Below are 15,196 nucleotides of genomic sequence, written 5' to 3'. Positions count from 1 at the left end.
GATGCATAATTCAATTTAATACTATGGTCAGATACAAATGATATAAAAAAATAACCAAAGGTTGCTAATTCATCAATATTTTGATCAATGAAATGCAAATGTGGTTTAGGAATTTAGTTTTGCTTTGAAATGCCATGGTCACCCAAAACCATAACCACAATTTCTAGCTTCAGTTATTCACAAAATAATGTAGAATTTATTAACAATTCCTAGGAAATAAAAATTAAGGCAAACCTGAATTAAATTTAGTGCTCTAATCCCTGAAAGAATGCCACAAGAAGACCCAATACTCCAAATTTGAAGCCTCCTTTTACCTTTTTCTAGATTTTTGCTTTCCAATTAAGGTTTCTTTTAATTGTTAAGCCCATGACATAACAGCAGAAAATCATTTTAAATGCAATGAAAGACTTAAAAACACAATCTATTCTACTTTAATATAGTCATGTTAGGAGTTTGATAAATCAGTATATGATTACAGCTACATCAAAAACTAATCTGTTTAATTTACATTGAACTACAAAGATAAGCACACCTTAAAAACTTTTGAACATGATTTTTAACCAACATTAAGAATTGTTTGTTTGGAAATTGTTTGTCTATCTTGTTTAATAATGAAATCTTAGCTACCTGTACCTTTACAGATTTTGTGGAAAGGTCTATGATTTTACCTAAATAAGTTACCTGGACACCTATCAATTTCAGGTAAAATATCTGACTTACATAATACTTACCCATTAGTCAGAGTACAGCTAGTGTCTATCTACATGTGTAGTGTATGTAAAAACGTATAGCTTATCAACCTACCCATCAACTTCATCTATAATTTCTCAGGTACCAAATAAAACTTACCTATACAATTAGGGATCATTTCTTAGATAACTAATGTATTTTGCTTATACAGTTAGGAAGTATAACTAGTGTGAATCTAGATGGGTAATTATATGTAAATTTAAATTTCAAACTCTTTTTCAACTATAATTTCCTAGGTATCTAATTAAACTTACCTCTACTTTTGGGGATTATCTCTCAAGGTAGAAGATACTTTTTGACTATATAGACAAAAAGCATAGCTAATGTTGATCTAAATGGGTAGCTGTATATAAATTTAACTTTTAAACTCTGCTTCAACTATAATTTCCTAGGTATCTAATTAAACTTACCTCTACTTTTGGGGATTATCTCTCAAGGTAGAAGATACTTTTTGACTATATAGACAAAAAGCATAGCTAATGTTGATCTAAATGGGTAGCTGTATATAAATTTAACTTTTAAACTCTGCTTCAACTATAATTTCCTAGGTATCTAATTAAACTTACTTCTACTTTTGGGGATTATCTCTCAAGGTAGAAGATAAATTTTGACTATATAGACAAAAAGCATAGCTAATGTTGATCTAAATGGGTAGCTGTATATAAATTTAACTTTTAATCTCTGCTTCAATTATAATTACCTAGCTAGGTATCTAATTAAAATTACTCTTGGTGATTATTTTTTTTCAGGTAGCTAATAAATATTACCTATGCAGTCAGGGAGTATAGCTAGTGTGGATCTCCTAGGATAAGTGTCCATCCTACGGAAGGCTCTTGATCCTAGTGCCCAACTTTGAGAGGGCCTCTCACCCAAGTGCCCACTCATTGGTTGTTTCTAGGAATATGAAATAATTTACTGTCACACATAATTTCGGTCTTTCCTAGAAAAATTCTCTGCTGTTATAGTAATGTGTTTGAAAGACTATAGAAATATTGCATTGAGTTTCGTTCTCTCGGATATTTTTGGCGGTGTTTTTACACTACAGCTAAATTTTTTTATTATCAAAACAATTATCAAACTGCAAAAATGTCAATAAACCTTTCAGTTTCAATGAATTTCCTACTTGGAAAATGCATCTATGTAATCTGTACTTGAATGGGTAGCTTAAAATCATCCTAAGACCAATATGAAATGGTATTATCAATCGTTGTTTTGTAAAATCTTTACTATAAGACAACGACCGCCGTATAAAAATATTAATTTAGCTATTTTATAGTTTAATTTTTGTCTAATTGAAAGACCTCCGGAAAAATCCTCTTATGTTGTTACTTTTCTGATGGGGTTTATTTTTCTTTCTTTTATCATTTTGGCGGCAAAATAAATTGCTTTGATTTATAAGTAGCGCAGCTGCTATATTATTAGGTTTTGATTTTCCGTCCGTTTGTCGTAACAAGTCACTTGCATTATTTTAGTAAGATAAATTATTATATTTTTCTTTTTAGGGATCAGTAAGTATAAGACAACAGAAGATAAACTTATGTAAATACCCAATCATGATCAACAAAACTGGCCCATCTGTAGATTAAATTTCTTGGTGGAATATTTTGACACTGTCAGATTGTTCAAATCAATCAAAATTGTATAAAAACACCACAGTTTTTAAGTTCACAAATGAGAAATCGAGTACATAAAACCAGGGACAAGGGAAGGCTATTCTGGCAAACAATGCTTTAGAGCTGATTTCTTAGATTTCCAGTTTAAACTTGATGATGAGATAAAGCAACTTTTGGCAGAATTTGATAAAAAACTCAAGCATTATTTTAACACTTTTTGCTTTGTTTACTAAAAGCCATGCTAAAAGGATAGACAGAGTTTGCCTACACGTCCAGTTTAAAGATGTATGGGTAGAAATTAAGCTTTTTTACAATATTTAGGTATTTTATCTAAATCATAAACTACTCGTAAATTATATGTTAAAGAGTGAATAAATTTATAAAAATCCTAAAGAGTGAATAGCTGTGATACTTTGAAAAATATTTAAGATTATATTAAAAATTTATCTCATATACATATTTTAATTCAAAAAAGGTTTTTACGACACCTAGCAATAAAATTCTGAACTACATAGCTATGAATTTTCACAATCATACATTTTATAATATTTGTAGTAGTTTAATTTTGACTTTCTTGGCAACTTCTTGTCTCTAATGGCTAAACACGTTGGAGGAAAGTGGCGAATTAGGGAAGTAAAATAATATTAAAAAAGCTTCCCTGAAATCATGATTTAATAAGTACTGCAATAATCAAACCTAAAAACTTCTAATCTTCTTCGAATATTACAACTTACAAACATTTGAATCATTTAAGATATGGGTAATTTCCCCCAAAGTGCCTTGTAGAGCACAGAGTCCCCCCTTTCCCTATCATTAATGTAAAACAAATTGAAAACGATCAAAAGGGCGGCATATTAGAATTGTCCTATTGTTTTAAAACTTAGCATGTGATTCCTGTAGTAGCTAGATACAATTTAGAGCGTAGCAACTCTATAATTGTTACCAGAATGTCCATATGTCCATTTTAAACATTATGTTGATTTTTTTTACTTTTTAATAACAAATTTTTATGTGATCTAATTATCCTATTGATTTGGTATACTGTTTCCTGGGACAACAAAGTACAATATTATAAGCGAAGCAACTCTATAATCAAGTCCTAGAAATGTGAGTATGTCCATAAACATTATCCTGTATTAAGCAGTTTTTCAACAAAGTTTACTAACAATTTTGCTTCGACTCTTATACATTTAACTTCTGATTATTCAGTTCTGACATTCTATAAGTGTTCATGTCCATTTGTCCTATCGTATCAGAGTTTTGATCTCATAGATGTTGTCATCCTTGTTTGATAAATAATGAAAAATGAATTTAATTTTGAGCTTTAGGCATAAGTTTGATTATTTTCTAATTATTTTCAATTTTTCTTTAAAGATCCAAATTGTTTTGATTGAATTTGTCCTATTTCATTTTTTATAGATTCATAAAGTGAGATATTATTTAGTTATTGAATCATTTTGAAACTTTTGCGTTAACCTACTTCAGGGGGTTAAACAAAGTGCTTGAAAATGTTTAGGATTAAAAATTTTTTGAAATATTTTGTTTTTGATTTTAAACAGTTACAAATATTTTGGATAAGAAAAAAATTTTAAGATTTTAATTTTAAGAAGTTTTTAAAAATATTTTTTTAATCTCCCTAATTCTAAATTCTTTAGTAAGAAATCTTTGTTTTGATTCCACCAGCAGACGGCAATTCTAAAATTCTAAGCTAACGAGGTTTGGTGATAGCTTATGATTTATACTGTCTGAAATGAATAATAGTACATAATAGAAGTAGTTGCATCTTTCTTTTTGCTATATCAGCTGACGATTACCGTGGTAGGTTTGGTGATTTTCCAAGAATTGTTGAAGAATTATTGAAGAATTGTTGATGAGACGGACTGCCCCTGCATAAAACCAGTAATATTTACGATCAAATGTTCCCTGGTTATGTACAGCTAGTATTACTGAACGTACATATTTGGCTTTATTTCAATATATTTCTTTGTGCTTCTTTAGAGCATAACTGTCCTTATTTATTTATTAGATATTTAGAAAAGGTAAAGTTGAGTCTTAAATACTAAAGTAACAGGATAGCTCCCCATAGGCGTCCAAGGGGGGGTTAATGGGGCGATTACCCCCCCCCAAACGAATTTGGGGGTGCTGTAGGCACCCCCAAATTTTTTTTCATTTTACCCCCCCCCCCCCATTTAAAATTTACCCCTAACCATTTAGGAGGGGGTATTTACCCCCCCAAAATAAAAAATCTCTAACAAAAAAAAATTTTGCACGCTTCGCGCGCATTTTAATACTAAATTTTTAATAAAATTTAAATTACCCCCCCTCTCCTTTGTATACATATAACCTAAACAAATTCTTTTCCCCAGAGGCGAGTGGTGAAGCCACTAATTAAAAAAGAATATTGAGTTGCTTTGATTCAATATTGAAGGAAAAATTAGAAAAGAAAAACTCTCATTTTCATTTCTAAAACTAAATATTTCTATGACTTTGATCAAATGCAAGGAGATACGGAAGGTTAGAAAAACAACATTGACAATATGTCTATATGTAGTGCAGCAATATATTATAACAGAAAAAGAACAATGAAACTGGTCTTTAAAGAAATTGTAATAGCTGATTTTTTACCTTAGGACGGGCGGAGGACAAACAGTCCATGTAAATCATAGTATAGCTTCAAAATGAACCAATTGGTAGACCTTTATAGAGCTGAACATTTTATCCATTAATCTGTGACTTTTGTCTGTAATCCGAATATTGGATTTCACTTCCGAGATTAGAGAGACGGGATTAAAAAATAGACACATTCCTTTGCAGTTAAGTTGCAGAAATACCCCCCTTCCTCCACCTTATAACATAAAAGTTTTAAAGTAAATAAATCATGGCTATGGAAATTAGATTTTTTCAGGTTTTTAGCATAAAAAAAGACAAACAATATTTTTGGACAATCACCCCTGTAAGGACAAGGACGATTACAATCAATAATAGTTAAGTTTATCCTCTTAAAAATGTCTATATTCTAAAAGTGAAGGGAAGGACAAATAAAGGAATGTGGAAGAGAAGAGGAGGATAAGAAGGGAAGGGGAAGTGAAGGAATGTAAATTATTAGCATTTCTTAAAAATCGGGAAAAAATTTCTTACAAATGAACAGACTGACAGTCAAACTCAAAAACACATAAAATGAAAAACAATTACTGTCCTGTTTTAAAAACTGTGGCTTTGACAAAATTTTCTGTAATATAAATCAGTAAGGAAGGGGATGTATGGCTGTTTTATACTTGTCCCAAAGTTTTATAATAACGTTTTCTTATTCGTTAGCTTAACCACTTGATTAGTTTGTTCATTACGTTGATTATCCATCTTTTCAACCACTACTTTTAATCTATAGAAGGGGTAATTTTGTGTATCAGCATTGGGGACGTACATCAAATCAACGACCAGTGTCTTTAATGTCTTATCTCTTTAAATTTCTGAATCTAAATATATGTTTAGTTCGCATACATAAGTCACGTTACATACGGAATGGAATTTTAAAGTAGTCTTGCTACTACCAAAAAGGAGACTGAAATGTGGTAAAATATTGGAATTTTTGTGACAAAAAGATTATGCAGTAACAGATAACTAGCAGTCATAGAATGTAAGGAAGGCCAAAAAGTACAAGAACACATAACCACTAAAATACTGCTTCTAAAAGTTGAATTTAAATTTGGTTTTGAAAATCTTCTTGTTTTGTACATTTTTGTAAATAAAACAATTAAAAAGTTTGTTAAAATTGAGAAAAATAAGATATACTGTACAAAATGAGACCCCAATATAGCCTGTCATTCATTATACATAGATATAGCTTTCAAGGTTTCTGTCATGGAGAAGGGATGGTTCATCTGGAGAAAATATTTTTCCCCAATCCTAGCCAATTTTTTTGCCAGTAAAGTATAATACATTTTTATTAATATATCTTACCCTAGTAATCTCAAAACGTGTAAGTAAGCAATTAACATTTTTTTTGGCTTACTTAAATGTGCCATTGTGCCATTTTTGTGGTAAATTACTGATAAGCCATAAAGAATACTAATTGCTTACTTATATCAGCATTCTACAACAATTTTGTCTTACTTGTGAGATAAAAGAGGGTGGAGTAAATAAATACTCAGTCATTTACAGTAAAAGTGGCTTATATAAGTTGAAGTGAAGAAAAAGAAGGAGGAGTAATAATTAATCCCTTCCTTCCTGTAAGCAGTTTATGAAAAAAAGAGAAGATTTGGCTGATATAAGCCAAATAAGCAACAATTGTGATTGATTGCTTATAAGTAATTTATCCAAAAATTGCATGATTTGGTATATAAGCCAAATAAGCATTTATTGTGATTGATTGCTTGTAAGTAATTTATCAACAAATTGGATGATTTGGTACATAAGCCAAATAAGCATTTATTGTGATTGATTGCTTATAAGTAATCTATCAAAAAATTGTATGATTTGGTATATAAGCCAAATAAGCATTTATTGTGATTGATTGCTTATAAGTAATCTATCAAAAAATTGCATGATTTGGTATATAAGCCAAATAAGCATTTATTGTGATTGATTGCTTATAAGTAATCTATCAAAAAATTGCATGATTTGGTATATGAGCCAAATAAGCATTTATTGTGATTGATTACTTATAAGTAATTTGCATTTTCATTGATTGCTTATAAGTAATATATCAAAAATTGTATGATTTAGTATATAAGCCAAATAAGCATTTATTGTGATTGATTGCTTATAAGTGATTTATGAAAAAATAGCATGATTTGGTATATAAGCCAAATAAGCATTTTTTGTAATTGATTGCTTGTAAGTAATTTTTCAAAAAATTGCATGATTAGGTATATAAGCCAAATAAGCACTAAATGTGATTGATTGCTTATAAGTAATCTATCAAAAAATTGCATGATTTGGTATACAAGCCAAATAAAGATTTATTGTGATTGATTGCTTACAAGTCATCTATCAATAAATTGCATGATTTGGTATACAAGCCAAATAAGCATTTATTGTGATTAATTACTTATAAGTAATTTATCAAAATATTGGATGATTATGTATATATGCAAAATAAGCATTTATTGTGATTGACTGCTTGTAAGTAATTTATGAAAAAATAGCATGATTTGGTATATAAGCCAAATAAGCAATTATTTTCATTGATTGCTTATAAGTAATTTATGAAAAAATAGCATGATTTGGTATATAAGCCAAATAAGCAATCATTTTCATTGATTGCTTATAAGTAATTTATGAAAAAATAGCATGATTTGGTATATAAGCCAAATAAGCAACATTTTTCATTGATTACTTATAAGTTATTAATAAAAAAATTGCATGATTTGGTATATAAGTTAAATAAGCAATAATTTTCATTGATTACTTATAAGTAACTTATAAAAAAATTGCATGATTTGTTATATAAAATGGAATAATTTAATTGATTTCTTAAAAGTACTTATAATTGTGGAAGGAATTTCATAATTTAATTTTGATATTCTTAACTACAACAATTTTGAAAATTTGACCATAAACACCAAATATATGAGGAAAAATATAAAATAGTTAAAAAGCTTGGATGATTTATACAGTGTGTTTTTTTTTATGAGAACTTTTTTGAAAGCAATTTTACCCCACTAATAGTTATCAGAATTTAATGATTAACGGCTTATTTTCTTTGATTTTTATAACCATTTAAAGAACATCAAAAAAATATTTCAGTTTTTATTAAAAAAGTACAGTAAAATCGAAAATTCAAAACCTAGGTGTCGACATCTAAAATAGGTTTTTAGCGTATTTTTCTCATGCTCAAATCTTCTTCCCTTTGCAAGAATGGCTCCAAAACGCTTCAAAGTAGAGATACATAGTTAAAAATTGATACAGATACTTTTGGGGACATGTACTAGAACATATCAAAGGCCATATCTCAACCAGGGAGGGAGTACTGGCCCCCCAAAGTGAACTACTGAAAATCCATTTTTTTTCTTGCAAAGTGTAGAAGATTTTAGCTTAAGAAAAATGCGCTAAAACCTATTTCAGATGTTGACACCTAAGTTTTGAATTTTTGATTTTACTGTACTTTTTAAATAAAAACTGAAATATTTTTTTGGATGTTCTATAAATGGTTATAAAAAACGAAGAAAATAAGCAGTTAATCATTAAATTCTGATAACTATAAGTGGGGTAAAATTGCTTTCAAAAAAGTTCTCATAAAAAAAACACACTGTAGTTAATTATGCTTGTTAACCCTTAATGGTTAGGGGGGAGGGGCATTCAGGACACCCCTTTCCGTTTTTTTTCTCTCATTTTCTTTGTGTGAAAGAAATGGTCCTCCCATAGCTGAGTTTTTAAACTCAGGTATGACACATAATTGAGAGTTGGAATTTTTTTAATATCTTCATCCAGGCGGGCACAGGATGCAAGCAAAAATGCAGGGTTATCCAGGTAAAGAGCAGAAATAATTTTTTAATTAAACAAAGCATTTTATTAAATTATCCTCTAGTAGTACATGCTTATATAAAATATAGGTGTTAATTCCTTCCTTCCTGGAAGCAGTTTATGAAAAAAAGAAAAATTTAGCTGATATAAGCCAAATAAGCAATACATTTCATTGATTACTTATAAGTAATTAATGAAAAAATGGCATGATTTGGTATTTAAGCCAAATAAGCAATAATTTTCATTGATTGCTTATAAGTATTTTGTCTAATAATTCCATGATTTAGTATAGAAGCCAAATGAGCATTTATTATGATTGATTGCTTATAAGTAATTAAATTAGTTAAATTTCATGTTTTCTAAAAACAATTTTATTTCTAACTTTCCAATTTTCAAAATTGTTGTAGTTAAGAATATCAAAATTAAATTATGAAATTCCTTCCACAATTATAAGTACTTTTAAGAAATCAATTAGAATTATTGCATTTTATATAACAAATCATGCAATTTTTTTTATAAGTTACTTATAAGTAATCAATGAAAAGTATTGCTTATTTGGCTTATATACCAAATCATGCAATTTTTTTATTAGAACTTATAAGTAATCAATGAAAAATGTTGCTTATTCGGCTTATATACCAAATAAAGCAATTTTTTTTTATAAATAACTTATAAGTAATTAATGAAAGTTATTGCTTATTTGGCTTACAAACCATATCATGCTATTTTTTCATAAACTACTTATAAGCAATCAATGAAAATTATTACTTATTTGGCTTATATACCAAATTATGCTATTTTTTCATAAATTACTTATAAGCAATCAATCACAATAAATGCTTATTTGGCTTATATACCAAATCATGCAATTTGTGATAAATTACTTATAAGCAATCAATCACAATAAATGCTTATTTGGCTTATATATCAAATCATGCAATTTTTTGATAGATAACTTATAAGCAATCAATCTCATTTATTGCTTATTTGGCTTATATACCAAATCATGCAATTTTTTGATAGAATACTTACAAACAATCAATCACATTTATTGCTTATTTGGCTTATATACCAAATCATCCAATTTTTTGATAAATTAGTTACAAGCAATCAATCACAATAAATGCTTAATTGGCTTATGTACCAAATCATCCAATTTTTTTATAAATTACTTACAAGCAATCGCTCACATTTGTTGCTTATTTGGCTTATACATGGAAGCTTCCTATAGGTCCTAAGATGGTTTTAGGCTATTTTATTTTTATTCCTTATAATAAAGTAACAGTACCTTTGTCTGTATGTCTGTCTCTCTTTACCTTAGGATCTTGATAACTGCTGAACCAATATGGTTCTCCTTACATGGAGATTAAAAATCAAATTGCCTAAAGTACTTTAAATCATGTAGAAAGACCCCATAATGTTTAGAATTTTTTATGGAGCATGTAAAACCCTTTCTACAGACATCTTAACCAGGTTTCTAACTCAATCCTAGCCAATTTAGCATAAAAAAGATAGACTCATCAAACTTTTAGACATGACAGGTCTCTACAGTTCTTGATGTGTGATAGATCTTTCTTTTTAATATCAAAATGGCTAAGATTGTGTTAGAAACCTGATTAAGGTGTCTATAGAAAGATATTGACGTGCCCCATCAAAAATTCTAAACATGGGGTTTATCTATGAGATTTTAAGTACATAAGACGGTCTGTTCTTTTTTTTAAGACAGAGCAGTCATATCTCTATGTTTGATGGGTCTGTCTTTTGAATGCCAAATTGGCTAGGATTGGGTGAGAAATCTTATTAAGGCGTCTATAGAAAGGTCTTTATAAGCCACATAAAAAAACTCTAAACCTATAAGTGTATAGGAGAACCATATTGGTTCAGCAGTTATCAAGATCCTAAGGTAAAGAGAGACAGACATACAGACAAAGGTACTGTTACTTTATTATATGGAATAAAAATAAAATAGCCTAAAACCATCTAAGGACCTGTAGGAAGCTTCTGTGTATGGGAGAACCATATTGGTTCAGCAGTTAGCAAGATCCTTAGGTACAAAACAGACAGACATACAGACAAAGGTAATGTTATTTTATTTTAAGGAATAAAAATAAAATAGCCTAAAACCATCTTAGGACCTATAGGAAGCTTCCATGTATAGGAGAAACATATTGGTTCAGCAGTTGGATCAATCCTTTGGTACAGACAGACATACATATATACAAAGATCCTGTTACTTTGTTATAAGGAATAAAAATAAAATAGCCTAAAACCATCTCAGGACCTAATGGAAGGTTCATCGTAAAAGATAATTTTATAGGTTCAGCTGTTATTGAGGTTATTTTCTACAGACATAAAAAACTTACTACTTTATATTAGGGTTATGCCGGATATCCGGTGTGGCCGGATATCCGGCCATTTTCAATATCCGGCCGGATACCGGATATTGAAACTATCCGGCCGGATATCCGGCTATAAAATCTTTTATATTTTTTAACAAAAATCTCTTTTTTTTAAATCTTAAATGGCTGTGATTTTCTTATTATTGAAGCTAAAAGAACAATTTTTCTGAATATGTTTATCTTTATGTTTTTTGTTTATATCAGAAATCTCAAAACATAAGTTTTGGCGGTGGCAGCAGTACTTGACAGCTGCCAGCCGCAAACCGACGGTTGGCAGGTAAACAGATTTTTTATGAAATTGTAATATGCCATGAAGATATATAAAAAATTTGAAATCTTCAAGTAATAAATTGCGGTCACAGGAACCGTTTAAAGATTTCTGGAGACCTGGAGGAACCTGAAATCGACTTGAATACCTATATTATATATGAGGATGTACGACTATGGGATATTTTAGTATTAGATAACATGAAATGCTTTGTTTAAGTAAAAAAATATTTTTACTTTTTACCTGAATGACTTTACCAGATTTGCCCGCCAGGAAGGAGGTATTAAAAAAATTTCAACTCTCAGTTATGTGTCATATCCAAATTTCGAAAATATCTCAGTTATAGCCCTATACCTTTTATACACAGAAAATGGGATAGAAAAAAACAGAGGGGAGGGGGGCAGGCATTTAACGCCACCTCCCTGCCCATCCTCCAACCGTTAGGGGTTGGTATTACAGATTGAGGGTATTAATAGTTAATTAGATTTATTTGCTAAGAAGAAGGATCATTTTATAGTTACTTGATTTTTAAGATTTAACCTTAATTTTATCATCTATAATACAAAGTAAACCCCGAACCACTTCATTATGCAATCTACATTTTCCTGGATATTTTGTCTACGGCAGTCCATAAGTGTACAGCTTTACATTACATTGTTTCTATTTGTTAAAGCAACACATATGATAAAAGAAAAAGAGTCTTTTTAAAGTAAAATGCTTATATTTCAATCAAAATCTAAATTTTTTATTTTTTACCGATCCACGTCATTATGCAAATCAAAAGAAAATCAATGAGAAAACGTTTGTTTTGCACTTTTATCCACTTTTAAAAAATGATTCTGATAAAATAACAATTTTTTAAGGGATTTATGCATTAATTATAATGAAAAACAGTTTCAGGTAGATTTTAATGATTTTTCTAAATAAGAAATAATTGAAAAAAAGAAATTCTATCCTTATCACTTTAGAGGACAGCTGCTGACCCCCAGTCTTATGGATGAAGCTAAATACATGTTAAAGATAAAAATTACCCTGAAAAGTATACAAAAATGTTTTTTGATGTGTTAAAAAAATCCATTTTAAAATCTTGATTTTGAGGATGATGGCCTTTAAGATGCTCTTACTGGTGGTGAAGGTGAGCTAAATTTTATCTAAGTACATGACCATTACAACAACTTGTCTATTAACCAATGTACCATTTTTTGTAGTCATAGCAGCCTCCAGTGGAGCCTCTCGACATGAAATATAACCATTATCTAAAAACTACATTATTTACTTTATGAATTTTAGTAATTAAAATTGCAATTATTTTCTTTTTTCATATTGCTTGCCTGGAGGCTGCTATAACTACAAAAATTGGACCATAGTTCAATATATAAGTTTTCTTCAAGGGCATGCACTTTGATAACATTTAGCTCACCATCACCACCAGTAAGAGCATCTTAAAGGCCATCATCCTCAAAATCAAGATTTTAAAATGGATTATTTAGCAGATCAAAAAACATTTTTGTATACTTTTCAGGCAAATTTTTATTTTTTACATGTATTTAGCTTCATCCATAAGACTGGGGGTCGGCAGCTGTCCTTTAAAGTGATAGGGATAGAATTTCTTTTTTTTCAATTATTTCTTATTTAGAAAAATCAATAGAATCTAACTGAAACTGTTTTTCATTATAATTAATGCATAAATCCCTTAAAAAATTGTTATTTTATCAGAATTAATTTTTAAAGGTGGAGAAAAGGGCAAAACAAACGTTTTCTCATTGATTTTCTTTTGATTTGCATAATGAAGTGGATCGGTAAAAAATACAAAAATATAGATTTTGATTGAAATATAAGCATTTTACTTTAAACAGAAGCTTTTTCTTTTATCATACGTGTTGCTTTAACAAATAGAAACAATGTACTGTAAAGCTGTACACTTATGGTCTACCGTAGACAAAATATCCAGGAAAATGTAGATTGCATAATGAGGTGGTTCGGGGTTTAGAACGATGTCTGTCTGTCCGTCTGTCCGTCTGTCTGTCCGTCTGAAGCTTAAGATCTCAGTAACCACTGAACCGATTGGGCTCTACTCTTCAGGGAATATACCTACTGGTCCTGTGATGGTTTTAAGCTATTTTTGGGGGGGTTGGACACCCCCAACCCCCCCAAAAAATGAACCCCCCCCCCAAAAAAAAAAAAATTGGGTATAGTCCTTTCAACGACATCCCTCCACAAGGAGTGATTCTTCGTAATTTTAAAATGGCTTTTTATAGGTTATTTTAGGTTAGGTTAGGTTATTTTGTGTTATGTGATTGCCCCACAGGGTTAGGTAATTGGCGCCGCAGGGTTAGAGTCCCCCGCAGGGGCTAGAAATAGGAGAAAAGCTACTGTGAAAATACGAAGAATCGCTCCTTATGGAGGGATGTCGTGGAAAGGACTATACCCAAACATTTTTTTTTTACTTTCTCTTTTTAAATCTAAAATATGAAAAATTAGGTTGATCAAACCTCTTGGGGTAAGCCCCTAGAGGCTAGGGGCGAAGCCGCTAGTATTATATAAAGCAGTAAGCTTTTTTTGTCTGTAGCAAAGGATCTCGCTAACTGCTGAACCGATATGGTTCTCCTTTAGTGTGAAGCTTCTTATAGGTCCCAGGGTGGTTTTAGGCTGTTTAATTTTTATAAAAAAAAGTCGTTGTAAAGTTTTAAGTTATTTTTCTTCACTTTCATGTCCCTTCTAATATCCCTAGATACTAGGGACGCAGCCGCTAGTATAATATAAAACACCAGTTTATGAAGAAATATTTTTGCGGGTATAGTCCCTTTCGTGGCAACGCCCCTTAAGGAGCGATTATTCGTATTTTCACAGTAGCTTTCCTCCTTTTTTTAGCCCCTCGCGGGGGACTCTAACCTTGCAGGGCCAATTGCCTAACCCTGCGGGGCAATCACCTAACCAAATATAACCTAACCTAACCTAAAATAACCTATTAAAAGGAATTTTAAAAATACAACGAATCGCCCCTTAAGGTGCGTTGCCACGAAAGGGACTATATCCTTTTTTGATACTTTAATATGTAGTAATTTGGCCGGTTATCCGGCCGGATATCCGGTAATTTGGCCGGATAACCGGATATTTGCCGGATATATGGCGTTGGCCGGATATCCGGCATTTGAAATCAGCCGGATATCTGGTATCCGGCCCAACCCTACTTTATATATCAACAATAAGGTTTTGAAATCTTAAAAAAACCTTTCTACTTTATATAAATGGATATGGATAATAGTTATTTCGAATAGTATTATAGACAGCTTCTTTAAGCCCTGGGCTAACAAAACTGGTAGGTATTAATTTTATGATTTTGATTATAAAATTCGCAAAAATTTTCTAAAATATAATGCTATACATGATTTTTCAGTATTGTTGAGAACTGGTTCCAATCCAGGGAATCTTAATTGGTTCTGAGGCCATACTGGAAATTGACTTATAAAATTTGCATAATTTTGCGTCATTTCTATTTTCGGATTTTTTAAAGTGACGACCGACTCCAGGAATCGGTGTATAAGTGTGACTGTGTTAGTGTGTGTGTGTGTGTGCGTGAGTGTGTGCGTGTTTGTGTGTGGTGTGAGCGCGAGGGTTGACTAGGCTGACCAGACTACGCGTCAGTACATTCAAGGCTAGCGAGGGAGAAACATGTTATTGTTATGTGTATGTGCATTGTGCAA

At 30.7% G+C, this 15,196-nt stretch overlaps 2 protein-coding genes across 5 annotated transcripts in view; both read right to left on the bottom strand.

Moving 5' to 3' along the window:
• The window catches only part of LOC145306544 (sodium-dependent serotonin transporter-like), a 33,612-nt gene extending 31,976 nt beyond the window's left edge, over nt 1–1,636 (bottom strand). For 2 of the 3 annotated variants that reach the window (XM_080148720.1, XM_080148721.1), the window contains exon 1: nt 1,518–1,636. The gene's annotated coding sequence lies outside the window, so the exon portion shown is untranslated. The remainder of the gene's footprint in view (nt 1–1,517) is intronic. The other variant, XM_080148722.1, reaches the window with a different exon arrangement.
• Nucleotides 1–15,196, bottom strand: part of LOC145306673 (exostosin-1b-like) — a 145,207-nt gene that overhangs the window by 110,983 nt on the left and 19,028 nt on the right. The window lies entirely within an intron of this gene.

Source organism: Acartia tonsa, chromosome 14 (genome assembly GCF_053477335.1).
Source record: "Acartia tonsa isolate MP-2025a chromosome 14, ASM5347733v1, whole genome shotgun sequence".
In the NCBI taxonomy this organism is placed as follows: domain Eukaryota; kingdom Metazoa; phylum Arthropoda; class Copepoda; order Calanoida; family Acartiidae; genus Acartia; species Acartia tonsa.
Note: the sequence above shows the minus strand (reverse complement) of the source record. Positions and strands in the feature narration are given on the sequence as shown.